Here is a 26,267-nt window from a genome sequence, read left to right as displayed (position 1 = left end):
GCTAGTTGCTAGTTGAGGGCCCATATAGCCGAGGCGGTAAACGCACGGGTATTCAGCATGACCATGCTGAGGGTGACGGGTTCGATTCCCGGTCGGTCCAGGATCTTTTCGTAAAGGAAATTTCCTTGAATTTCCTTGGGCATAGAGTATCTTCGTGCCTGCCACACGATATACACATGCAAAATGGTCATTGGCAGAGGAAGCTCTCAGTTAATAACTGTGGAAGTGCTCATAGAACACTAAGCTGAGAAGCAGGCTTTGTCCCAGTGAGGACGTTACGCCAAGAAGAGGAGAGGAGGAGCTAGTTACCCGAGCCTAAAACATCCATCGTCATCGCGCCACAGTTTAAGGCCACGCTCTTCACGGCCATGGTTGTCGTCGTCGATTGAACTCGGGCGTCTGGCTCGTCTAAATTTGCAATCAAATTTTAGCCAGCAGCAGCTCTTCAGTTTAACCAACGTGGGATGTGAAGTAGGCAAGAGAGCGCTCGCGCTCGGTTATTGGACGATTGGATGCGGAATAGAACGAACCATCGATGATGATGGCCTTGGCCTTGGGAACGCGCGTCCAACAGGTGTAGACGACCGTCAAAGTGCGAATAATTACCAAAGGCAACGCGATGATGATGGTCGTCAACCTTCGCTGGCGGAGTTTTGCACGAATTTGCCTTCCGGTAAATGAAAAAAGTGCCGAATCACGTGCCACGGCATTTGGACAGGAGATGTTGAAAGGAAGTGGACGAAGTTGTCTACGATAGATCTTATTTGAAAACAGCCGAGAGGCCACTCGACAACTCTTTGTCTGCCACTTAGAACGTCAACTGCTTCCTAAGACTATCTAGACTAGTCACATTGTGTAGGGTTTCTCTGATATCATCATCTTCTGATAGAGTCCTGCGTACGCCAACTACACCTGAACTAATGAAGATTTATGCTAAGTGAAAAGCTACGGAACTGTTGCATCAGCACCGGATTTATGTCACGACGATGACTACGGGCGATTGGATTGGAACCGACGGCATCCAATGATTAAAAGTGAGATTTTTATCACCCGATGACAACGTTTCGTTTCGCGATACATAACAACATCCAATGGGAAAAAGTGCGTCGATTTTCAATCCCAATCGGCTGTTGGTGCAGATTGATGGCCAGCGATAAATTATTCAAAAAGCGACTTTCTCTCTCGGCGAACCCGTTTGTCTCCATCCAGAAGCACACCACCAATCCCGATAAAGTGGATTTGCATGCTGATGACAGGAGCACACTGATGATAGCCGATCATCGCGTCGTCGATCCAATTGGGATTCGAGTCGAGCCAAACAAATTTGAATACTCCGTATCAATTCTGCCAGCTAAACACGGCTGATTTTAGATCAACAAGGTTAGATAAATAGCAGCCGGTGGGCAACGCACGCTCAACAATCCGCGGGAAGGTTCTGCAAGCCATGAGCGGAGCGCCCAAATTTGACGACGACATTGCTCATTTGGATTCTATTACTAAATCGGGTCGTTCAAAATCACTGACCATGATAGCTACGTTCGTTGCGGCCCATGATGAGACCGAACACGGGTGACAAACCATTCGGAACGGGTTTGTCGAGAATTTTCGCATGACGCTGCTCTACGGCTACACATCTGCGACGAGAGTTTCGTCTCGGTGATTCGGAGGCGGCGGCGTGTTCACGAGCACGAATGCTCGCGTGCTTCTCGGCGAACACATGAATGCTACGCTACCTACCTACCTACCGCGTGATAATTTATCGCTGTTTAGTCGAGTTGACAGCTTTCGCGGGTTGTGCCGGTGTCGGTTGGCGAATGGACACGGACAGGGGAGTCGACAAAGAGATTTTCTCCGATTTGATGGCGAAGGTTTGTTGTTTGGGTCTGTTTCTGATCTGGTTTTGCGTATTACTTTCCAATACCTGCAATGCAATATTTTATGTGTTTATACATAGTACTGAACGAAAATATGGTGAAAATAATGCCAGTTCTTTTGAACCCGGCTCGTCAATTCAATCTTTCAGGCGATGTTATAAAATTAGCATGAGAGACTGCCACAATCTACGGCGTTGAGCTTGAGCTTACTGACCGCCCGTGGATGCTACTCCTGTACCGCCAGACCAGACCATACTCTCACAAGGAACCAATGAGATATCTGCCGGGGATCAAGCAGGCATCGTTAGTCTGTGAGTATTGGTGATCTTCTATTTATAGGCGACAATGGCGCCTACCACGTCAGGCTGCAGGTCAATGTGGAGAAGAAGAAGGATGTGATGATTGCAATCGTTTGTATCCACATCCAGCCGAATATAGGGTAGCGAACCACTTGGGCAGCGGCCGGTATTTTAGGCACTCTTCGCTATAACTCAGTCGATTACAAACCAATTTAATTGAAATTTTGTACACGGCTAGATACTATACGCATCTCATCGCGTTCCAAAAATTGTGTCAATTGGTTCAGAATTGGCTAAGTTATAGCGGAAAAGTGCCCAAAATAGGACCCCTGCCGAAATGGTTCCACTTCCCTACCTCTGCGTCTGCTCAAATTCATGCGGATGTCGGAGTGTTGGTGGGATACGGTTGGCAATGCGTTCACATATTGGTGAGTGGATGCCAGGCGTAAGGTGATAGGTTAGTGCATTTATTGCTCTGAAGATAATGTGGCACAGTTCGCTTGATTCCATAGCTCGTAGGCCTTATATGATAGATTGACACTGTGCTGTAAAGATTGGAAGGAAGGGAAACGGCTTTTTCGACCCGTTTCTGTTCTAGCGATGGCTATCAACATGTGAATATACATTAGTTGTAAATGTAGAGAGCAGGAAGAAAGTATATACAAAGATACAAAGTAGGAGGAAAGGGACGGGCGAGGGATTGAACCCAGGACCCTATGCATTCGAATCAGAAGCGGTAGCCACTAGACCACCAAGCTCGTCAGACTTGCACAATCCACGACGTTATTAATATGAACTATATAGCTGACCCAAAATCCTCACGCAATTGTACACACTCTTAGTATAAATGACAGCTTCGAAGGTATGATAGATCGCCATATTCTTCAATCATACTTGGAAAATTGTTATGACATCCCACTTGAACTTCGCGCGACATTATTTCTTACAAAGGAGGATCTAGCATATTGCCGCACGATGAACAGATGAATAGTTGGAACCTTGTATTCATAGCCTTTCCGGAGGGTTTTGCCGTACGGCGAAGATCTGGTCCGTTGTTGAGCGGCCGTCAACAAAACCGACTAATAGGCAATTTTCAGAATGGTGGTAGCTCGGAAATTCTCCTATTTCAAATTGTCGCTTTCCTTGTAGATGGGGTAGGTTATCTCTTCTTTTCACTCTTCCGGCAGCACAGTTTCCATGACCCGTGTCAGTGATCTTCGAGCCGTTCAGGTGCTCATCGAAGTGCTGGTTCCACCTTTCAAACATCTTACGTCTGTTCGTCTAGTGTGGTCCCCCTTCTTATCAGGTTTAAGCCCTAAATGAAATGACAGTTGAAGACAGTGGAAATAGAACTGGTGCGAGCTGCTTAAGGTCTGCCCATGAACTACACAGAGGCAGGTCTACGATGACCAAAACTGAGACTACGTAGTTTACGAACAACGCATCTAAATCATAACATTACTTATCAACGAATGAAAATAAACCGAAATCCGATAGACAAGCATCTCATGACTTATTAATAGAGTAATGCGGGGCAAAAGTTCGCACCTAACAGACTTCACAAAATAACTAATAAACAACAAGAAAACAATATCATTTTTTTTCGTTAAAGGGGTCCCTATCATGTTGCCTTCAAAAAGTAGTACTAGATTTTTTCGCGTTCTTTTTGTAGTTTTAGTAATACAATTTTTAATACAAGTACTCCAATGCGAACTTTTGCCCCATAGTGGGGGCAAAGTTCGCATTATGCGGGCAATAGTTCCCACCTTGTACAGGGTAGTTTATTGGTGTGATGTTCATTTATTTCATGTTAATTCATGTTCGTCTTTTCACTCTAGCCATGAAATCTGTTTCCTTCTGTTCTTAGCATTACGGCTCAACTGGAATACGACCTGGTGTTCAGCTTTTGTATAGAATGTGTTTTATTAAGACTTCCACAACTATCAACTAAGAGTTGTACTTTCCAGCGTTACTGAAAGTTGTCAAAATATATTGTGGGGTAATCATAGAGATACATGTTGCACAAAATACATGAAAAAAAAAAACAAATATGCATCAAAACTGTTGAACAAGACCGTAATCGAATCTTATCCCAGTAGAATAACTAGCCACAGAAGTCCAATGTCGCGACTATTCATGTGACTAACATCTAGTTTGCCACGCCCTTACAGCGTCAGCAGCGGTACTAGAAGTGTCAAGTTAAGTTTGTTTACCAAAACAAAAGGTCCTCTACAAGATGGCCTCTTAAAAATAGTAAGTTATTGCAATTAAAGCTATTAAAATAATTAAATGATAAAAGTGACTACAGCGCCATTGGAGTTCTAGTGTATTTCTATTCTTATCCCCGGTCTATGAAAGACCCCGGTAGAGTAGATGAACATAAGAACTTCAGAAACATACGAAAAGACACGACGAGAATGACGAAGAAAATGTTTAAAAATGTTTTTAGCCATTTTTCATTTCTTGATTTAAATGCACAGCAAAAAAAAAATATGAAGGTTAAACAGCACGTAAATTGAAGATCAACTGAAATTTGCGGCAGAAAAATGTAAATCACCAACATTGAACGTCAGTCGAGCAGTCCGCTGCTGGTCAGACGGCTTGTTTACAGATTTTAAAGCATATTCGCTTTAAATTTACATGCATCTGCTATAAATCATGCCAGCCACTCTCCGTCATCAGCTAAACGAACGGCTGCTCGCAGTTGTGGCGGTTTCTTCGTTGTCTCTCTCAGTACACTCTGCAGCAGCCGGAGCATGTAGGGAATGCGTGCATTATGGTAGAAGCAGTTTCACTTTGACTGTCTGCTTTTCAACAAGCTGAGACAGTCGAGAGAGCTCGGGCGTGCTACTCACACCCCAATGATCTGAGTTCAATTCTCGCTCGGAGCTCAATTTTTCTTTATATTTTCTATAAATATCTGCAATGTAATTTTAAGATCGCATCAAAATTTTCATCATATATGACGGGGTCCTTTTGTTACATTCGATCCGTCATAAATTTACAGGTTTTTTTTCGAACTGTGTGGGTTAACATAATGTTTGCCTTACAATGGAACTTCTCACAAAACTTTGAGGTGCATACTACACATATTATACATATATAGTAGTTTCTATACGAAATCTTCATTGCTTCAAAGATTCTGTAATTATATTGATGTACTAGATTCAGAAATCTAGTGCGAACTTTTGCCCCACAGCTACTGCGAACTTTTACCCCATTGTCGAGATTTCAACAATGTCCCTTTCTGTAAGAAGCACTAGTAGTTTATTGTTTATTCGAGCGCACCTCTCGAACTACTATGGAATAACGATTCTCCGACGTCAAGAGGTTATGAGATTTTTCTTCTTCTTGTTACTACAAATTCTTATTCCAAAAGGTCCAAAAATTCTATCAAAACACCCCGAAACACATTTTTTTTGCATAACTCTGCCAGACCATAACGAAATCAATCCAATTTTTATTGACGAATAACTGACCTGATTATGTGTCAAACCCATACAGATTTATTTGGGTTCTTAACTTGTGCTCAGAAAAAGACCCACTGCGAACTTTTGCCCCGTGCGAACTTTTGCCCCGCATTACTCTACTGTACGAGTACTTCCCGAACAGAGAATCACCAGAGAAGGCCCCAAAGGAATACCCGATGAAATCTCCAGGACCCATGGAGGAATTCGTAACGGAGTCTCTGAAGGAATCTCTTGAAGATTTTTTTGAGAAGTTCCTGGACAAATTTCTAAAAGAATCCCTAGGAGGTATTCTCAGAGAAATCCATGGAGGAATTCGTAAAGGATTCCCAGGATAAAGCTCTAGAAAATTTTCTGTTCCTTGATGTTCGTGGACAAATTCCTAGAAGAATTGCTTGGTGGAATTCCTAGAGTAATCTTTGGTAACATTTCTGAAAGAATCTCCACAGGAGCCCCTGAAAAGATTCCTGGAGAAATCTCTAGAGAAATTCTGGGAGAAATATCGGATGAACTCCTGGACAATTCCTGGGATTTTTGGATGCATCCTAGGATGAAATCATGAATGATTCTCAATAGTAATTGGTTGATGCATACCAAAACAAATTTATGGAGACATTCTTGCAGGAATCCCAGTTAGAAATTCCAGGAGAAATCCTAAAAGGTATTCCTGAAAAAATATCTGCATGAGTATGCAGAGGAATCCCCGCAGTAACTCTTGGAGAAATCTTCGCAAAAAAAACTCCTTGAAGGTATCTTCAGATGCACTCCTGCAAAATCGCTCGGGAATTTCTTGAGGAATCGCTGGGTATACAAGAAAACTTTCGGGATGAATCCTTGAAGGAGTGCACGGAGGATTTCTTAGAAGAATACCAAGAGAAATTTCTGCAGGAATTTTTGGGGGAATGTAAGCAGGAATTCCTTAAGGAATGATTGAAAAAAAAAACCTGGAAGATTTTTTGTGGGAATCCGTCGAGAAATCTCTACATGCATCATAGGAAAAATATCAGCAGAAAACAATATAAATAGGCTTTTCTTAGGAATCCCAACAAGAAATTCTTCAGGACTTCCAGCAATACTCTTGGAGAAGTCCTAGCATGAATTCCTGAATGCATCCCCGTGGGAATCTTTGACATCAATGTAATCCTCTGTAGAACTCCGTGACACAGTTTCGCCTATTTTCAATCTCCGATCTTAAAACTTTATTGAATCGCGGTTTCAATATTTAGTCATTCTCAATCTCCGATTTTAAAACATTTTTGGATTGAGGAATTCAAGTTCACCATTTCAAGGCTTACTCACTGTTCCATGAGTACGTCGTTTCACTACAAAAATGTTCTATTTATTGGACGCAGTTGTTACAATTCCCCAACAAAAAAGCCATGTGTGAGTTTATTAGTGAGTATTGTTAAAGTAATTTTTATCCTGCCGTCTATCCCCGTCTGCAAGAGCGTTCGTGGGGCAATATTAGCCTGGAACACACTACAACGGACCAGACGTTCGCCACCTGCCAGATGTTGCAGAAATGCCGCGAATACAACGTGCCCACGCATCACTTGTTCATCGATTTCAAATCGTCGTATGATACAATCGAGGTCTCCAGTTAGCCAATCCGGAGACGACGGGTTCGATTCCCGTTCCGGTCGGGAAAATTTTTTCGACTCCCTGGGCATAGTGTATCATTGTACTTGCCTTACAATATACAAATTCATGCAATGGCAGGCAAAGAAAGCCATTCAATTAATAACTGTGGAAGTGCTCAAAAGAACACTAAGTTGAAGCGAGGCAGGCCAAGTCCCAGTGGGGACGTAAAGCCATAAAGAAGAAGAAGAAGAAGATACAATCGATCAAGACCAGCTATGGCAGAATACGAATACGAATTCCCGGATAAACTGATACGATTGATCAAGGTGACGATGGATCGAGTGATGTGCGTAGTTCGAGTATCAGGGGCAGGTTCGAATCTCGCAGAGGGTTACGGTTCGGCAAGGCGATGGTCTTTCGTGCTTGGTGTTTAACATCGCTTTAGTTAGAGGGTGTAATAAGAAGAGCGTCGACTAGGACTAAAATGGTTCTCGAAAGCCATCCGACCGGTACAAAAAGACGTGGTACACAGCGAGCTAGGCAGGTCGATCAAGTGGAGGACGATTTGCGGACTCTTCGCAGAGTGTGGAACTGGGAGACACAAAGCCTTGGACCGAGTCTATGGACAGCAGAGGACACTCAGGTCTTAGTCTGACTGCGGTAAGGTAAGTAAAAATTTCCGTCTGTCTGTCCGTCTGTAGATGAACCCTTATAGAGTCGAAAACGGGGACTTCCCAAGGGACTCTCATGCAAATCAATTTGCAGGGAATGTCCATATGAAGCTCCATGTCAAAAATCGCAGTTTGTCTGCCTACAACGTTTGCCAGGATAGCTAGTACAGAATACTAAAGCTTAAGTCAATCGGTTCTAAATTTACTGAGTTATACGGGAAAATAGAAGCCCAGTCGAGATGGTCCCACTTCCCTAGCTTCGGATGAAATGAAAAGCTTTCACGTATTTTGCGAAGATTTTCATCAATGTCATCAAATAAAATTTGAAATGGAAAAATATTTCCGTAGAGACAACTAACGATTAGCATTGATTTCCATCCGAAATCAGCAAAACAGCTCAATTCGGAAAATAGAAATGACTTCATCGCACGGAGGAATCCATCCACCACTCTCCAAAAGATTGTTTTGTCACCGACGACGCACACGCCAAGATTAAGTTCAATGCCCGTCAATTCCGACAGCCCGGATGATAAATGGCACCCACTTTGCTCCACGCCGAGCCGGCCGCCTCCGTAGGAAAGTCGTCATCTGCTTGGCTTGGCTTGGAAATGACAAATCAACTGGCGTGGCGGTCGCCGACCAGCAGTGCTAGCGGCAGGCGTCGCAGATGTTCATCCCAATTCGTCGAAGCCGGGCAGGAACTGAGAAAAACAATCTTCTTTCCCATCATCGGCCATCATCCACCAGTCAGCGAGCTGCCGCAGATCAAAGTCCACTTGACCTTGGCTTGCTCTTCAGCAGTGCGCCAGCAGACAAAAAGAAATAGATGCGAAGTTCATGGATCATCCACGCCACGGTTAACAAAACGCTTTGTGAGGAATCCGCAGCAATTTTCATCGCGGATCTATTTCTCCGACTCCGACCATCGCACTGCTGATTGAATTCCGCTGAATACCACACACTTGGATTCAATTAGCTCCGAACGCTCCGAAGACACCGACACACCGACCTATTGGGGACTACGAAGGTGATGATTTTGTTTGCGGTTTTCTGTGTGAGAAAGTGAAGGAGGGAAGATTTTTTGATTTTTTTTCACTCATACTCCCATAAGAAACCCCGTAGGAAGAAAGAGTGTTTCCCGGCTCATCAACCTTCGTAGTCGCGAATTGGTGGGCGAGTTGCGTTGCGAGTTGAAACCGGAGATTGGTTCGCGGAACAGTAGCGCGCCCGCAGAGATGTGCGCGGTCGAACGCGAAGCTCACCTCACTACACACGAACGCGAGCTCGCGCGCCAGTGAAAACATAATCATCCAGCAGCATCATTACCGTCCAGCCTTCTCCATGGCATCGCCACCTTCCCTGGCTTATCCCGCCACGCTGCAACAAACAAACGATTGAACTTCGGAATCATCATCACTCAAGCAAAACCAACGAAGGCATTGACAACGATGGAGTCAAGCGCGAATAGACGGACGGAATAGACGGGACGAGCCGACCGGCTGCTGGCTGCGAAGTGAGAACAACCAATCATCTAGATTCTCACCTCGTGCGCTCTCCTCACAAGTCTCCGCACGCACCGATCCGCAGATCCGCGCGCTCGGAAAAGACGAATGACCGTCGTGGGTGCGTGGACGTGCTGGAGAGATTTGCGCGCCACACGGAAGATCTATCTAGGTAATTGCGCGTTGCCCGAACGCGGATTTTACGAGAGGCCAATAACTCCCGGTCCTTCGGCAGTCAGGATCAGGGCGACGCGACGGATCACGGCGGAGTACCTTGGTGGCAGCGGCAGCGGCAGCCCAAATTGGAGCGTAAATGGGTTGGTAGATGAATAGACAAAAATTTGCTTTTGGGTTTGGGTGCTGGAGGTGTTTTTTTGTTTTGTTTTGCCAAGAGGGAATGAGTTTTTGTGAATTTTGTTTTCCCACCACCTTGGGATGTGCGAATTTGAAGGTTAAATTAGGAAAGAGCAATAACTTTGTTATGGACAAACAACAGCTTAGGCGGTTTGCGGGTTGGAAGATTTAGGAAGGTTTCGAAATCGGCACAGGATTTTTCCTTTATTATCAATGCTGTTATGGAAGATATTTTATTCTAGTGATTCTCAGACTTCAGCTAGATTGAGGAAGTACGTCCCGAGCGCTTGTCCACCAGGAAGTGCGACTCTAATAGGTGAATTCGGATGGTCCCCCATTGTAGAGGCGCTGAGTGAGATAAGGAGAAAATCGTTTGTTTACATAAAAAAAGTCAATTTTTTGTCGTCAAATTTTACTCATTTTTACTCTTGAAGTTGCTATTTTCCATTTGCAATGGCTTCCATTATCATCACTCTTGATCCTCACGCCGACAGACACCGGATTGGCCAGATAACAAAAAATCCGGAAGATCGCCCGCGGGAGGCATAGCAAGAGCTCTTCAAATTTATCACATAAATTGTTCGTAAGTACCTACCGGATCTAAGCGCATCTCAAAGAGAATCAAATTTTCTTTCCAGAAAGTGCTCGTTTGTTTATCTACGATGCGGAATTCGATATGAAAAAGTGAAAAAAGTGCACTTTGCCTATGCTGCGCCATGGCAAATTTTGGCGGAGTCACTCTTTTCATAGCGTTCTGCCACCAGAGAAAAGAGTGATCGTTAGCTTCCGTCAAGTTCACCTATAGCGTCTGGTCTGGCATCCAGTGGCTGAGTATGAAATGCACCTCCACCGGAAGCTATACCTAAGGTGACAGCTTCACCGCGGTGGAAACGGGACCATAGGCCATCAACCTACTGTTTCCGAAACCCAAAAATGGAAGATTACGAACTGAATCAACGGCAACGACTTTTAGCCCGAAACAACGGACAAGCAGTGGATCACAGATGGCACTTGGAGGAAGAGAAAGATAAACAAGCGAATGATCACCAAAGCCGCGATAGAGTGAGCGAAAGCACTAGGAGCCAAAATCGTAGAGTGTTGTAGACTTCCTGCGCTATTTTGTTCTCGAGAAGCAAATTGAAGCGCTCATTTAGGCGGAACAAAAGAGCGTGGGCGGTCACGCATGATCCGCCAAGAGTTCGACGGATTTCCCGTGTCACCACCGATAGCAACAGCCATCCGTAGCAACAAAAGCGCTGTGGATGGGATGTTGAATAAATACATTTTTTAATTGATCGTCATGGTTGATCGGTGTACGGTAGACACAACTCAAGTGCTATGCCACAGACAAGCGTGACATTTTTTTTTATCTAATTCAAAATTAATCATATTTCATTCAAAAATTGTATTTTTAATTTATCAGTATGCCTGCTGGAATTCTTCTTTCAGACATTTATTCATAATAATTCATGCTGGGATTTATCCAGGAGGTGTTGATAGGGTACTTTAAAGAAACTCCTACGGAGATTTTTTTTCTTTCAAGGATGCCTTTTTTGATGAATCCAGAGTTTTCTACTGGAATTCCATTTATTGCTGCTAGAATATCTATAGGAATGCCTGCTGGAAATGCTCCAGGAGTATGTGAAAGGATTCCTCATGAAACACTTTCTGGGATTTTAACAAGGATTCTTTAACTTTCCTATGGTGTTCGGGCCAATATGACCCGGAGCGCAATATCTTTTCATCCTGATTTTCTTTGTGACTTTAAGTCTTCTTCAAAAAACTTGATTTCTACGTTTTGAACGATAATATTGACCGTTTCTGAAGGGCTGGGTAAAAAAAGTTACGTTGAGGGTGTTTGGGTCACATTGACCCGGATTTGGCATAACGATTTCACAGCCATTTCCTAATAAAATAATAAAGTTTTTGTACTCAAAAGTATCGTGAGGGCTAAAATTTCATAGATACGGCTCAAAACTAAGGTTTGGTCGGATGTGGACACTTGGAATCGACGCTAGAGGGACCATGGCTTGACCATTTTCGCAGGAGCGAAATTTTTCGCAATCAAATATGCAAAATGCAGCTGATTTGAATTTTTTACCCTTTGGAGACGGAAGGATCATATATGACTCCAACATAGAAACGGCTGTATGAATTCACCATTCAATATAACAGAATACTGTATTCGGCAAAGTTGTTGAAAATTCAGTCCTCCATTAAGGAAAAATATGAAAATTTATATTCGATACTTTACTGTCAACCTACACGGAGAGTCGAAACTACCCAAAAGAGAGTTCTTTCCACCCAACTTCGGGGCTGCGTGCGTCAAGCCAATTTTGAGTTGATGTAAACATGTAGAAACATCCTGAAGACCATAAAGTTCAGATAAACGAAATAATTTACATACCAGTTGTTCTAAAAGCTGAATTTGGATACGGGTTACGTTCTTAGTATTCATATAACCTTCGTCAAGAATATCAAAAGATGTGTAAAATTCTGGGATGTTCTAGGTACTCCAAACTGTCCTGAAGTCCTACATCTACAAGAAAAATTTTATGTGCTTTCGCCACTACATAATCTACTGGGATCCGTGAAGGTCTTAAATCCAACATTTTCAGGGGTAATACAGGTCTGCCAAACTCCTTTGGAGTTCAGAACTTCAGGTCTGCACTCGTAACAGTAGCCATAATATGATATTATCTGTTGTACTAAGTAACGCTGCATAATGGACCGTGGTTACTGGACCAATCTGAAGTCTACTTGATATTATTATAAACCTTTAGGGCATTCAGGGTCGTCCAAACGACCCTATAATGAAGTTCATCAAGTCTACAAGAATATATTTATATGTTTTCGCCTTAAATAATAGCATTGCATAATCTGCTGGGATCCGTGAAGCTCTTGAAATCTCAAATGTCATTTAGTGACACTATAGGGATATTACAGGTAAGCCAAACTATTTTGGAGTTCAGAACTTCAGGTGTACACTCGTAACAGTAGCCATATTTGCTATAATGATAACCGTTGCATAATCAACTGCGGTTACTGGACCAACCTGAAGTCTACTAGAAATTATTTCAAACCTTTGGGACATTCGGAGTCTTATAAACTGTTCTATAATGAAGTCCTTCAAGTCTACAAGAATAAATTTATGTGCTAGCATGTAATAGCATTGCAAAATCTGCTGGAATTCGCGAAGGTGTTAAAATCTCAAATGTCATTTAGAGACACTATAGGAATATTCCAGGTCATTCAAACTATCATGGAGATCAGACCTTCAGGTCTACAATGTTACAGCCATAACTCTTACAGCCATAATTGATTCGTGCGACATATCAAAAGTTGCTGGATTTTTTTCCCGGGGTTACAGGATTCCCTTTTGAGATTCCTCTATGATCCAGGATTCCTTCCAGGGATTTTTGAGGAACTCCGGGACACCTGGAGTTATGGCTTCATTATGTAACTGCTTCAGTGCTTACTCAAAAATGCTATCCGATATTTGTGTGCCTCTCGATTCCTTGAACTGATTAGGATTCCTGCAAGAATTCTTTTCGGGACTCCTGCAAGAGATGTTTCTGGAATATTTTTTGAACACTTCTTTCTAGTGTTTCATCCAGGAGTTGCAAAATTTGTTAAGGAGATTTAGCCAAAATGTCTTATGAATCTCCTATCCAATGGATTTCATGTAAGATGTATTCTAGAATATCTGTCTTCTTAGAAAATTTCTAAGGAACTGGCAATTGCTAACAGTGTTTTGCATGATGAGTTAATTTGTAGCATGTTCAATACAGAGATTCACGCTTCAATGCTGGAGTTCATTTCTTGATATCGTTGCATTGCGAAGTTGGTGGTCAGTTGTCATTCAATAGGACATAATTGGTGTAGTAATGAGCTGAATTTTTGTATTGTGAGCCACTCTTTTTGAACCATTTCATTGTAGAAACGGAGAACTGACCTTCTCTCCATAAGAAAATTCAGCTCATTACTTCAATTCTAGTATTTCAGCAATTGTGTCCTATTGTAAGATCAAAATGGAACAAAATGTATATAAAAGTGAAACTTTGACAGGTTAATAATAACAAATTATGATATAAAAACAGGCTATGTGATTCTGTTGTTATAAATTTTATATTCTCCTCTGCTCGGGAATAATGTACGGCAGCCGGTGCTTGACGCATTTCCAAGCAGCAAAAACCGTCAAATCTACACACAGTCTGCCATATGTAGGTATGACTGACGATGATACCCAACCGTCCGCGACCGAGTCTTAATTGGAATCGTGCTGGATTATTGTCGCCGCGTCTATGGGATTTGTCAGCGATTAGCCAACTGTTCTGTCGCTCAATTTCGGCGTACGGTTCACACAACAGTCGCTTGTTTGAACATTCACCGAAATTGACTGTGACGTCGATTGGGTAGGCAAAACAGATTATGAATTCATATGAAAATCATTTCATCGTTTGGAATTTATTCGCTGAAATGGTATAGATAAAGATGAAGAAAGCGCCCCGGATCTCCGTCGGAGTCCATTTTCATACTAAGTACATCCTGCTCGGCACATTTACATCAACATCATCGCCACCACACCCCACGTGGTCCGGGGGTCTTCAGCAACGTCATCATCACCACCATCACACCAACTTCACTTCGGGCGGGCAACATTTATTTATTCTTGTTAGTAAGTGGCGGATGACCGACCAGGACCCGGACAGCTTGAGAGACTTCCTTCCACCCACGCGCGCTCCACACCACCATCAAACAGCTTGGGATGACTAAGTACCGCACACAAACCGTCCAAAACTCGAGGAACTGTAAGCTGCCATCTCCACTCCATAGAGGAACTGCGTCGGCTACCGTCCGGAACGTTCCGTTCCGAGTCCCAGATTTATGTCTATTTGCATTAATATTATTAAGTGTGACAGTTTTATTACATTAAAATATATGCTCGACTTGAAAAGGTGAGGAAGGCGATTTTTCCTCCGATCCGCTTTCGGTCTCTCTTGTTTTTCTTTTTTTTTTCGAAGAAGTGTGCGCGACACAATAAATTAGAAAATATGGCCTACCGATTTAGTTTTATTGCCGGGGGCCCGCCGCGCCGCTACAGATTGAGTGCCTGACTGAAACAAGGGCCACCACTCACCAGCCACCAGCATCACCTTTCGAGGAAGGGCGCAAGGGGTCAGTGCAGCGCCGGAAGTGGAAATTTATTTCCGCTTTAAAAACAGATCACAGTCAACTTGAGCGAACTATCATAAAGATGGTTTGTTTAGCGTTCATTTCCTTTTAAGCTTATAGCAGATGGAAAAAGTTTGCTGAACTGGTGGAGAAAAATTTCCTGACTAACTTACACCGACTGGTGATGATACTCTTTATTAAAGTTGTTGGTTAGCCATAATGTACGGAAAAGTTATTGCTGTTTATGAGCGGGAAAGGTCGAGTTTGTTGGGTGATGATAATACTAATTGATCGTTTTTGTAGCATAGTTTTGTAGAAAGGAAATTTTAAGAATTTTCTAGCGCCATAAGTAACATAGTGGAACCACTCTACGATGCAATGCTGCATCATAGCCAAAAGATCTACATCAAATCAATGAAACTTGCACTTTTATATTTTTATTCCAATACTCGTAGAAGACTTTCCTTAAGAGATACCTCACCCAAATTCCTGTAACACTTGAGGGGCCCAGAATCAAAGGGGTGCAAGTGACCATTTTGTCGATTTTGAGCTGAGTAGATCATAAAATTCTTCAGATTTCAAGCTTTCAGGAACTTTTTTAAGATTGTTTCTACGATGATTGGAAAAATTACAATAAATCAGAGAAAACTGGGTTGATTTTGAAACTCCATACATTTTGTATGGGAAGAAATATTGGTCAAAAACTTTAAACCTCATTTACTCGAAAGTGAGTTTTTGTCACTTACACCCCTTTGCTTCTAACCCCCTCACTTAGGCTAGAGATATCGTAGAGTTGTCTACATCTTTCATAGGTGCCCAAAACTAACCACCCGAGCAGAAGAGAATATCAACAGCATAACAAAAAGTGTTATTTTGGCATGATAACTGTACACACTTAGAAAATAGTACCGAACTCGGTTATATTTTAACCGAGTTTTTATCTGCTGAACACTCGGTTGTCCACTCGGTTGAAAATGTAGGAACCGAACATTCGTTTAAACTTTGTGTCAGTCTCAAAACGTCAAACTTACCGAAGTTTTCGGTTCAACTATCGAAACCAACCGAACATCGGTTGATTTTAATTTTAAAGATGTTATTGGGATCAAAAGCAAATTTTTTTAAGAGTTGTTGTTCACAAAAAAGAAAAACGAGTTAAAACTTAAGAAAGCAATATGCAATGCGTATTTTATTTCTCACATTTAACGTTACTTGAAAGTTAATTTTGTTTTGGCCTTGCAGTAATTCATCGGGTTCAGAGCGTTGTGTCCAGTCCGCGATTGACCAGAGTGAACCTGAAAATAATTATTTTCTCCATGTACACTTTCGCACTCAATTGAGATTTTATTGAATAAAGTACTTACTTGCACATTCCGATAAATTTTGAGATAATGCATTCCAATGGGCTTTGATTTTCACAGAACTTTGGAAATCACAAACAAGTTCAACCTGACCTCAAACATTGAGAAAACAAACATGGCCGAACAAAAGTTTGGCTCGGCAGGCTGCTGAACCGAGTTTTCTCGGTAACGGCGAACCGAGTTCGTTTGTTTTGACAGATAACCGCCCTGCTCAGTAGAAATGGCTTGAGAATCTGTCAGAATAATGTCATACTTAACGAAGCTCGGTTTCAAGCAATGATTTTTCAGAAATGAAGCGAATCGCTCGGTTTTTTCTCGTATACCGACGTAATCCGTTGAAAATTTAAACCGAGTTCGGTATTTAAAACTAAGTGTGTATAATGGAATCAGTAATTTTTATGTTATTAACATATCTTATTATGTTATAAACTTGTCTGTCATAAGCGGCAAAATAACAAAAATCATAACAAAAAATGTTCCTGGAAGACCAATTTAATAACATGTTTTGTTATGTTCAATAACAACTTAATAACAAAGATTATTGCAGTGAATTTGAAAATTTGTTATTGGTGTGTTATAGTTCAACACAAACTTATACATTTTCAATAGAAGAATAATAACAGGACTTGATCTACAACAAAGTATATTATTGAAATGTTATTTAGTGGATGAATTTCAAAAACTTGATCATAACAAAATAAGATTGCACAACAAAACAAGTTGTAAAAAAGTAATACTTTGATAAGTTAATAATAACAAATTATGATATAAAAACAGGCTATATAATTATGTTGTTATAAATTTGATATTTTCCTCTGCTCGGGCATTCTTTCCCATTCCCCAGCAGTTGCAAGGATATGGCCAGGATAGTTCTCGACCATAGAAGGATTGCGTCAGTCTTAACTAAGAGTCAGAGATTTGTGTGCTTTGGTTCGGACGGGAAGGAGGCAACCCTCATAACAGCGGTCTAGGACTGTACCACCTACGAATTTGAGCGACTCGCTCAATGCTAATACTAAATGCTAAGACTTTCCTGAAGAGATATCATGATTTATTCTCTTAAGACTTCAAATTGAATTTAATAAAAATAATTTTATTATCTTTATTAACGAGATTTTCAGCCCAGGGCGAATTTAATAAATAAACTGCTCTATGACTTTAAAGAATCTACGAACACTTCTGAAAAATCTCTTCAGTTATTTCTAATAGAATTAGAGTAAAAATACCAAGTGGAATGCCAAAATTTCTGACAGAATCTTTAGACGATATTTATAAACAAGTATCTGACATAAAACTTTTTTAGCAAAATCCCAAAGCGCTTAAACTTTAATTACAGAGTTTAGCAGTTTGTAAGTCCAGCAGTATCCAGAGTCCCAGATAATGACAAGTCACATGCGGCTGTGACCATAGTGGGTGAGGTGAGCTTCGATTGGATACGAGATTAGAAGATGGAAGTTTGATAGGCCACAGTGCACGAGGTTTGCAATGACGTGTTTTGAAATCTTTCTTCGCCGATCTGAATCCGTAATCCAAGTAACGCCCCCGCATAGCTTACTTCTGAAACTCTCAGCCTGTCTGTCCAATATGAATCTTGAGAAGAATCTCTTCAGGTACGAAATCTAAATAAAGCAATTTAGAAATAGATTTAGGGAATAATTTTGGGGAAACATACTTCTAAGACACGGTAAAGGCTGGGTATGCTGCGCAATACAGATCCCATTGTGATCCACTAGCCTCTGCCCAGCAACTCCTATCCCTACCTCCTCGTGGTACCGGCCGGAAACTACGAGCAACCTTAGGGAAGATCGGGTAACCAACCCCGGTGGGAACTTTGGTCGTAGGCTGACAGGGCACCTTCTGAAAACCTGAGAACCTGTTCTCCAGGAGGAGCGGCTCACAACTGCGTTTGATCCCCATGTTAGGGGCGGCTGATCAACGTCCGAGTGCCAGGGAAGGACTCTAAGCTCAACTGTGCACTATGGTCCTCCGGAAAGTAGGGGGTTGGTGTCAGGTCCTACGAGCCAGCCGTAAAAGACCATTGTAACGGAAAATCAGCAACAGAATAATACGAACCGAGACCAACGGCAACGACCCCAGCGAACAAAAAGGACTTGCGATTGGAAACTCGGTACGTAGAACTGCCGATCTCTCAACTTCATTGGGAGCACCCGCATACTCGCCGATCTACTGAAGGACCGCGGGTTCGGCATCGTAGCGCTGCAGGAGGTGTGTTGGACAAGATCCATGGTGTGAATGCTTAGAGGTAATCAAACCATCTACCAGAGCTGCGGCAACACACGCGAGCTGGGAACAGCTTTCATCGTGGTGGGTGATATGCAGAGGCGCGTGATCAGTTGGTGGATCAAGGGCCGATTCTTCAACTTCAGCATAATCAACGTGCATAGCCCACACTCCGGAAGCACTGATGATAACAAGGACGCATTTTACGCGCAGTTCGAACGCGAGTACGACCGCTGACCAAGCCACGACGTCAAGATCATCATAGAAGATTTAAACGCTCAGGTAGGTCAGGAGGAGGAATTCAGACCGACGCGACGATTCGAAAGTTCAGGGCCCACGAGCAGACGAACGGAAACGGTCTACGACTCATTGATTTCACCGCCTCCAAAAACATGGCCATACGTAGCATCTTTTTCCTACCCAGCCTACCTGGAGATCACCACAGCAGACGGAATCTCAAATCGACCACGTTCTGATTGACGGGCGGCACTTCTCCGACATCATCGACGTCAGGACCTATCGTGACGCCAACATCGACTCCGACCACTATCTGGTGATGGTGAAATTGCACCCAAAACTTTCCGTCAACAACAATGTACGGTACCGACGACCGGCACGGTACAACCTAGAGCGACTAAAACAACCGGATGTCGCTTCAGCATACGCGCAGAATCTCTAGGCCGCGTTGCCGGACGAGGGCGAGCTCGATGAGGCTCCTCTAGAGGATGCTGGAGTACAGTGACGCATCCGAGAGCACCATCGGGTACGTGGAACAGAATCGACGGAAGGAAAGGTTCGTCGAAGAGTGCAGAGCGGTTTTGGAGAAAAAGAATGTAGCGCGTGCGGTAATGCTGCAGCAAGGGACCCGACAGAACGTGGAACGTTACAAACAGAAGCGGAAACAGCACATCCGCCTCTTTCGGGAGAAAAAGCGCCACCTGGAAGAAGCGGAGTGCGAAGAAATGGAACTGCTTTGCCGTTCCCAAGAAATACGGAAGTTCTACCAGAAGCTCAACGCATCCCGCAACGGCTTCGTGCCGCGAGCCGAAATGGATGAAGGCTTCTTGACAGACGGACTGAAGGTGATCGAAAGGTGGAAGCAGCACTTCGATCAGCACCTGAATGGCGTGGAGAACGTAGGCACAGGAGACCACGGCAACGGAGGTATCGACGACACCAGTGCAGCGGAGGACGGGAACGAACCAACTCCATTGCATTGCATTGTATTGTAAATCTAAAAGAAATTGTTTGTCACGTTATGATGTTCTTGAATGTATCACCTAAGGAGCGCACTGTAATGTTGGTGTTTCCTTCGACTACGCCTCCAATTCCTTTCAAGTTTCCTTCTGATACGCCACGGATAAGCATACGAAGCGCAAGGGCTTTTTAGTCGGCCGGCCTCCCTCTTCACCTTCCACTTACTGTGGAAGTCGAACACTGTACGGAGGGTTTTCAAGAAAATCAATATCACCCCATCCCCTCACCAACCATTCATCCAAGCAGTAGCAGCCGGTTGTCTCCATTTTACGATGAAGGTGCCACCCGGGTGATCCTCTTTTCCTTATTCCGGTTGGTTCGTTCACTCTTTTTTGTTTGAACCACTATACTACCGGTGGGCGGTCGCCTGGTTGACTGTTGGAACAAGCTGAAAACGGGCGGCGGTGGGCTCCTGCTGCTATTTTCGGAAGACCTACAGCTTCCAGCATCGTCGGACGGTGGCACACGGCTACCAACGAACAAGGACCACCACCGTACGCGCGGTTATGGGAAACATAACCAGTGGCAAAGTGCTGCGGTTGAAATTTTTGCACGGATTAATGTCGAGTCTAGTGTCGAGTCGTCGTCGGTGTCGTGTATGTTATGTTACGTAGCGAGCGCAATGTTGCGATTTTCGTCGTCCCGAGGCCGGAGGCACTTTAATTTGCTCGGTGTGCGCTACTTGTATGACCTGGGCTGGGCGGGCACACAACAGAACAGAAGACCCTGGTACTCTGAATGCAACATACATAATTGAGACTGATTTTGACTTCAAAAGAGGCGAAAGAATTAAGTTCTTGTTCCCAGCAACGCTGTTCGCATCTGCAGCGTTGCCTGTCAGGTTGAGGACGAAATTACATACGATAAGTGAATAAATATGTAGCATTAAAGCTGACCACAAAAAAGGTGCCAAGTGAATAAAAAGTCATGAATGAATCCTGCTCAAGATTATGAGTGAATCCTGCTTAGGATATACACTGCTTCACTGAGCAAGATTCAGAGTGAATACTGCTCAAGATAATGAGTAAATCCTGCTCAGGATGATGATTCTGAGCGATTCCTAATCAGGACTCTGAATAAATCCTGCTCAGGTTACTGAATGAATCCTGCTGTGGATTCAGAGTGAATCCTGGTAAGGATTCAGAGTGATTCCTGCTCAGGATTCAAAGTGAATCCTTGTCAGGATTCAGAACGAATTTTGCTCAATATCATGAGAGAACCTTGCTTAGGATACTGAGCAAATCTTACTCAAAAATTTGAGCGAATCCTGCTCAGGATTCTGATTGAATCCTGCTTAGGATTCTGAGTGATTCCTGCTCTGAATTCTGAGTGAATTCTTTTCAAAAATCTTATCGGCTCTGCATTCTGAGTGAACCCTGTTCTGGATTATAGGTAAACGCTGCTCAGGAATCTGAACGAATCCTGTTTATGGATCTGAGAGAATCCTGCTCAGGATTCTGAGTAAATCCTGTTCAGGATTCTGAGTGAATCCTGTTAAGGATTCTGAATGAATCCTGCTCAGGATTCTGAGTGAATCCTGCTCAGGATTCTGAGTGAATCCTGCTCAGGATTCTGAGTGAATCCTGCTCAGGATTCTGAGTGAATCCTGCTCAGGATTCTGAGTGAATCCTGCTCAGGATTCTGAGTGAATCCTGCTCAGGATTCTGAGTGAATCCTGCTCAGGATTCTGAGTGAATCCTGCTCAGGATTCTGAGTGAATCCTGCTCAGGATTCTGAGTGAATCCTGCTCAGGATTCTGAGTGAATCCTGCTCAGGATTCTGAGTGAATCCTGCTCAGGATTCTGAGTGAATCCTGCTCAGGATTCTGAGTGAATCCTGCTCAGGATTCTGAGTGAATCCTGCTCAGGATTCTGAGTGAATCCTGCTCAGGATTCTGAGTGAATCCTGCTCAGGATTCTGAGTGAATCCTGCTCAGGATTCTGAGTAAATCCTGTTCAGGATTCTGAGTGAATCCTGTTAAGGATTCTGAATGAATCCTGCTCAGGATTCTGAGTGAATCCTGTTGAGGATTCTGAATGAATCCTGCTCAGGATTCTGAGTGAATCCTGCTCAAAATTTTGCGTGGATCCTACTCAGAATTCAGTGTGAATCCTTGTCAGGATATAGAGTGAATACTTCTCAAGACTATGAGTGAATCCTGCTCAGGATGCTATGTGAATCCTGCTTAGAATGCAGAGTGAATCCTTGTCAGGAGTCAGAATGAATTCTGCTCCAAATTTTTGAGTGAATATTGCTCAGGATTTTGAGTAAACCTGCTCAGTATTTTGAGTGAATCCTGTTTAAGATTCAGAGTGAATCCTTGTCAGGATTCAGAGTGAATTCTGGTTAGGATTGTGAGGAGGAATTCTGCTCAAGATAATGAGAAATTCCTGCTCAGGATTGTGAGTGAATCCTGCTCAGGATTCTGAGTGAATCCTGCTCAGTATTTTCAGTAAATCCTGCTCAAGATTCTGAGTGAATCCTGCTCAGGATTCTGAGTGAATCCTGCTCAGGATTCTGAGTGAATTCTGCTCAGGGTTCTGAGTGAATCCTGCTCAGGGTTCTGAGTGAATCCTGCTCAGGGTTCTGAGTGAATCCTGCTCAGGATTCTGAGTGAATCCTGCTCAGGATTCTGAGTGAATCCTGCTCAGGATTCTGAGTGAATCCTGCTCAGGATTCTGAGTGAATCCTGCTCAGGATTCTGAGTGAATCCTGCTCAGGATTGGGAGTGAATCCTGCTCAAGATTGTGAGTGAATCCTGCTCAGGATTGTGAGTGAATCTTGCTCAGGATTCTGATTGAATCCTTCTCACGATTCTGAGTGAATCCTGCTCAGGATTTTGAGTGAATCCTGCTCAGGATTCTGAGTGAATCCTGCTCAGGATTCTGAGTGAATCCTGCTCAGGATTCTGAGTGAATCCTGCTCAGGATTCTGAGTGAATCCTGCTCAGGATTCTGAGTGAATCCTGCTCAGGATTCTGAGTGAATCCTGCTCAAGATTGTGCGTGAATCCTGCTCAAGATTGTGAGTGAATCCTGCTCAGAATACTGAGTGAATCCAGCTCAGGATTCTGAGTGAATCCTACTCAGGATTCTGAGTGAATCCTGCTCAGGATTCTGAGTGAATCCCGCTACGGATTCTGAGTGAATCCTGCTACGGATACTGAGTGAATCCTGCTCAGGATTCTGAGTGAATCCTGCTCAGGATTCTGAGTGAATCCTGCTCAGGATTCTGAGTGAATTCTGCTCAGGGTTCTGAGTGAATCCTGCTCAGGGTTCTGAGTGAATCCTGCTCAGGGTTCTGAGTGAATCCTGCTCAGGATTCTGAGTGAATCCTGCTCAGGATTCTGAGTGAATCCTGCTCAGGATTCTGAGTGAATCCTGCTCAGGATTCTGAGTGAATCCTGCTCAGGATTCTGAGTGAATCCTGCTCAGGATTCTGAGTGAATCCTGCTCAGGATTCTGAGTGAATCCTGCTCAGGATTCTGAGTGAATCCTGCTCAGGATTGGGAGTGAATCCTGCTCAAGATTGTGAGTGAATCCTGCTCAGGATTCTGATTGAATCCTTCTCACGATTCTGAGTGAATCCTGCTCAGGATTCTGAGTGAATTCTGCTCAGGGTTCTGAGTGAATCCTGCTCAGGGTTCTGAGTGAATCCTGCTCAGGGTTCTGAGTGAATCCTGCTCAGGATTCTGAGTGAATCCTGCTCAGGATTCTGAGTGAATCCTGCTCAGGATTCTGAGTGAATCCTGCTCAGGATTCTGAGTGAATCCTGCTCAGGATTCTGAGTGAATCCTGCTCAGGATTCTGAGTGAATCCTGCTCAGGATTGGGAGTGAATCCTGCTCAAGATTGTGAGTGAATCCTGCTCAGGATTGTGAGTGAATCTTGCTCAGGATTCTGATTGAATCCTTCTCACGATTCTGAGTGTATCCTGCTCAGGATTTTGAGTGAATCCTGCTCAGGATTCTGAGTGAATCCTGCTCAGGATTCTGAGTGAATCCTGCTCAGGATTCTGAGTGAATCCTGCTCAGGATTCTGAGTGAATCCTGCTCAGGATTCTGAGTGAATCCTGCTCAGGATTCTGAGTGAATCCTGCTCAGGATTCTGAGTGAATCCTGCTCAGGATTCTGAGTGAATCCTGCTCAGGATTGGGAGTGAATCCTGCTCAAGATTGTGAGTGAATCCTGCTCAGAATACTGAGTGAATCCAGCTCAGGATTCTGAGTGAATCCTACTCTGGATTCTAAGTGAATCCTGCTCAGGATTCTGAGTGAATCCCGCTACGGATTCTGAGTGAATCCTGCTACGGATACTGAGTGAATCCTGCTCAGGATTCTGAGTGAATCCTGCTCAGGATTCTGAGTGAATTCTGCTCAGGGTTCTGAGTGAATCCTGCTCAGGGTTCTGAGTGAATCCTGCTCAGGGTTCTGAGTGAATCCTGCTCAGGATTCTGAGTGAATCCTGCTCAGGATTCTGAGTGAATCCTGCTCAGGATTGGGAGTGAATCCTGCTCAAGATTGTGAGTGAATCCTGCTCAGGATTGTGAGTAAATCTTGCTCAGGATTCTGATTGAATCCTTCTCACGATTCTGAGTGAATCCTGCTCAGGATTTTGAGTGAATCCTGCTCAGGATTCTGAGTGAATCCTGCTCAGGATTCTGAGTGAATCCTGCTCAGGATTCTGAGTGAATCCTGCTCAGGATTCTGAGTGAATCCTGCTCAGGATTCTGAGTGAATCCTGCTCAGGATTGGGAGTGAATCCTGCTCAAGATTGTGAGTGAATCCTGCTCAGAATACTGAGTGAATCCAGCTCAGGATTCTGAGTGAATCCTACTCAGGATTCTGAGTGAATCCTGCTCAGGATTCTGAGTGAATCCTGCTCAGGATTCTGAGTGAATCCTGCTCAGGATTCTGAGTGAATCCCGCTACGGATTCTGAGTGAATCCTGCTACGGATACTGAGTGAATCCTGCTCAGGATTCTGAGTGAATCCTGCTCAGGATTCTGAGTGAATTCTGCTCAGGGTTCTGAGTGAATCCTGCTCAGGGTTCTGAGTGAATCCTGCTCAGGGTTCTGAGTGAATCCTGCTCAGGATTCTGAGTGAATCCTGCTCAGGATTCTGAGTGAATCCTGCTCAGGATTCTGAGTGAATCCTGCTCAGGATTCTGAGTGAATCCTGCTCAGGATTCTGAGTGAATCCTGCTCAGGATTCTGAGTGAATCCTGCTCAGGATTCTGAGTGAATCCTGCTCAGGATTGGGAGTGAATCCTGCTCAAGATTGTGAGTGAATCCTGCTCAGGATTGTGAGTGAATCTTGCTCAGGATTCTGATTGAATCCTTCTCACGATTCTGAGTGAATCCTGCTCAGGATTTTGAGTGAATCCTGCTCAGGATTCTGAGTGAATCCTGCTCAGGATTCTGAGTGAATCATGCTCAGGATTCTGAGCATGATCCCGGTCAGGATTCTGATTGAATCCTGCTCAGGATTCTGAGTGAATCCTGCTCAGGATTCTGAGTGAATCCTGCTCAGGATTCTGAGTGAATCCTGCTCAGGATTCTGAGTGAATCCTGCTCAGGATTCTGAGTGAATCCTGCTCAGGATTCTGAGTGAATCCTGCTCAGGATTCTGAGTGAATCCTGCTCAGGATTCTGAGTGAATCCTGCTCAGGATTCTGAGTGAATCCTGCTCAGGATTCTGAGTGAATCCTGCTCAGGATTCTGAGTGAATCCTGCTCAGGATTCTGAGTGAATCCGGGTCAGGATTCTGAGTGAATCCTGCTGAGGATTCTGAGTGAATCCTGCTCAGGATTCTGAGTGAATCCTGATCAGGATTCTGAGTGAATCCTGCTCAGGATTCTGAGTGAATCCTGCTCAGGATTCTGAGTGAATCCTGCTCAGGATTCTGAGTGAATCCTGCTCAGGATTCTGAGTGAATCCTGCTCAGGATTCTGAGTGAATCCTGCTCAGGATTCTGAGTGAATCCTGCTCAGGATTCTGAGTGAATCCTGCTCAGGATTCTGAGTGAATCCTGCTCAGGATTCTGAGTGAATCCTGCTCAGGATTCTGAGTGAATCCTGTTCAGGAATCTGAGTGAATCCTGCTCAGGATTCTGAGTGAATCCTGCTCAGGATTCTGAGTGAATCTTGCTCAGGATTCTGAGCGAATCCTGCTCAGGTTTCTGAGTGAATCCTGCTCAGGATTCTGATTGAATCCTGCTCAGAATTTTGATTGAATCTTGCTTAGGATTTCGAGTGAAATCTACTCAGGATTCTGAGTGAATCCTGCTCAGGATTCAGAAGGATAGATGTTCAAGATCCTCTGGATTCTGAGCAAATGCGGCCTAAGAAACGGCTTCTCAGTGAGGAAGGCTTCTTTTATCGGCGTAGAAGATTCAGCAGAGCGTATTTCACGAACTCAATTTTCTGAAAGTTGTCGTCTAATCAACCTGAAAATATCGTTTCAAGCGAAGCAGACTGCAGCGTGAAATTGGA

Source organism: Aedes albopictus, chromosome 3 (genome assembly GCF_035046485.1).
Source record: "Aedes albopictus strain Foshan chromosome 3, AalbF5, whole genome shotgun sequence".
Classification (NCBI taxonomy): domain Eukaryota; kingdom Metazoa; phylum Arthropoda; class Insecta; order Diptera; family Culicidae; genus Aedes; species Aedes albopictus.
Note: the sequence above shows the minus strand (reverse complement) of the source record.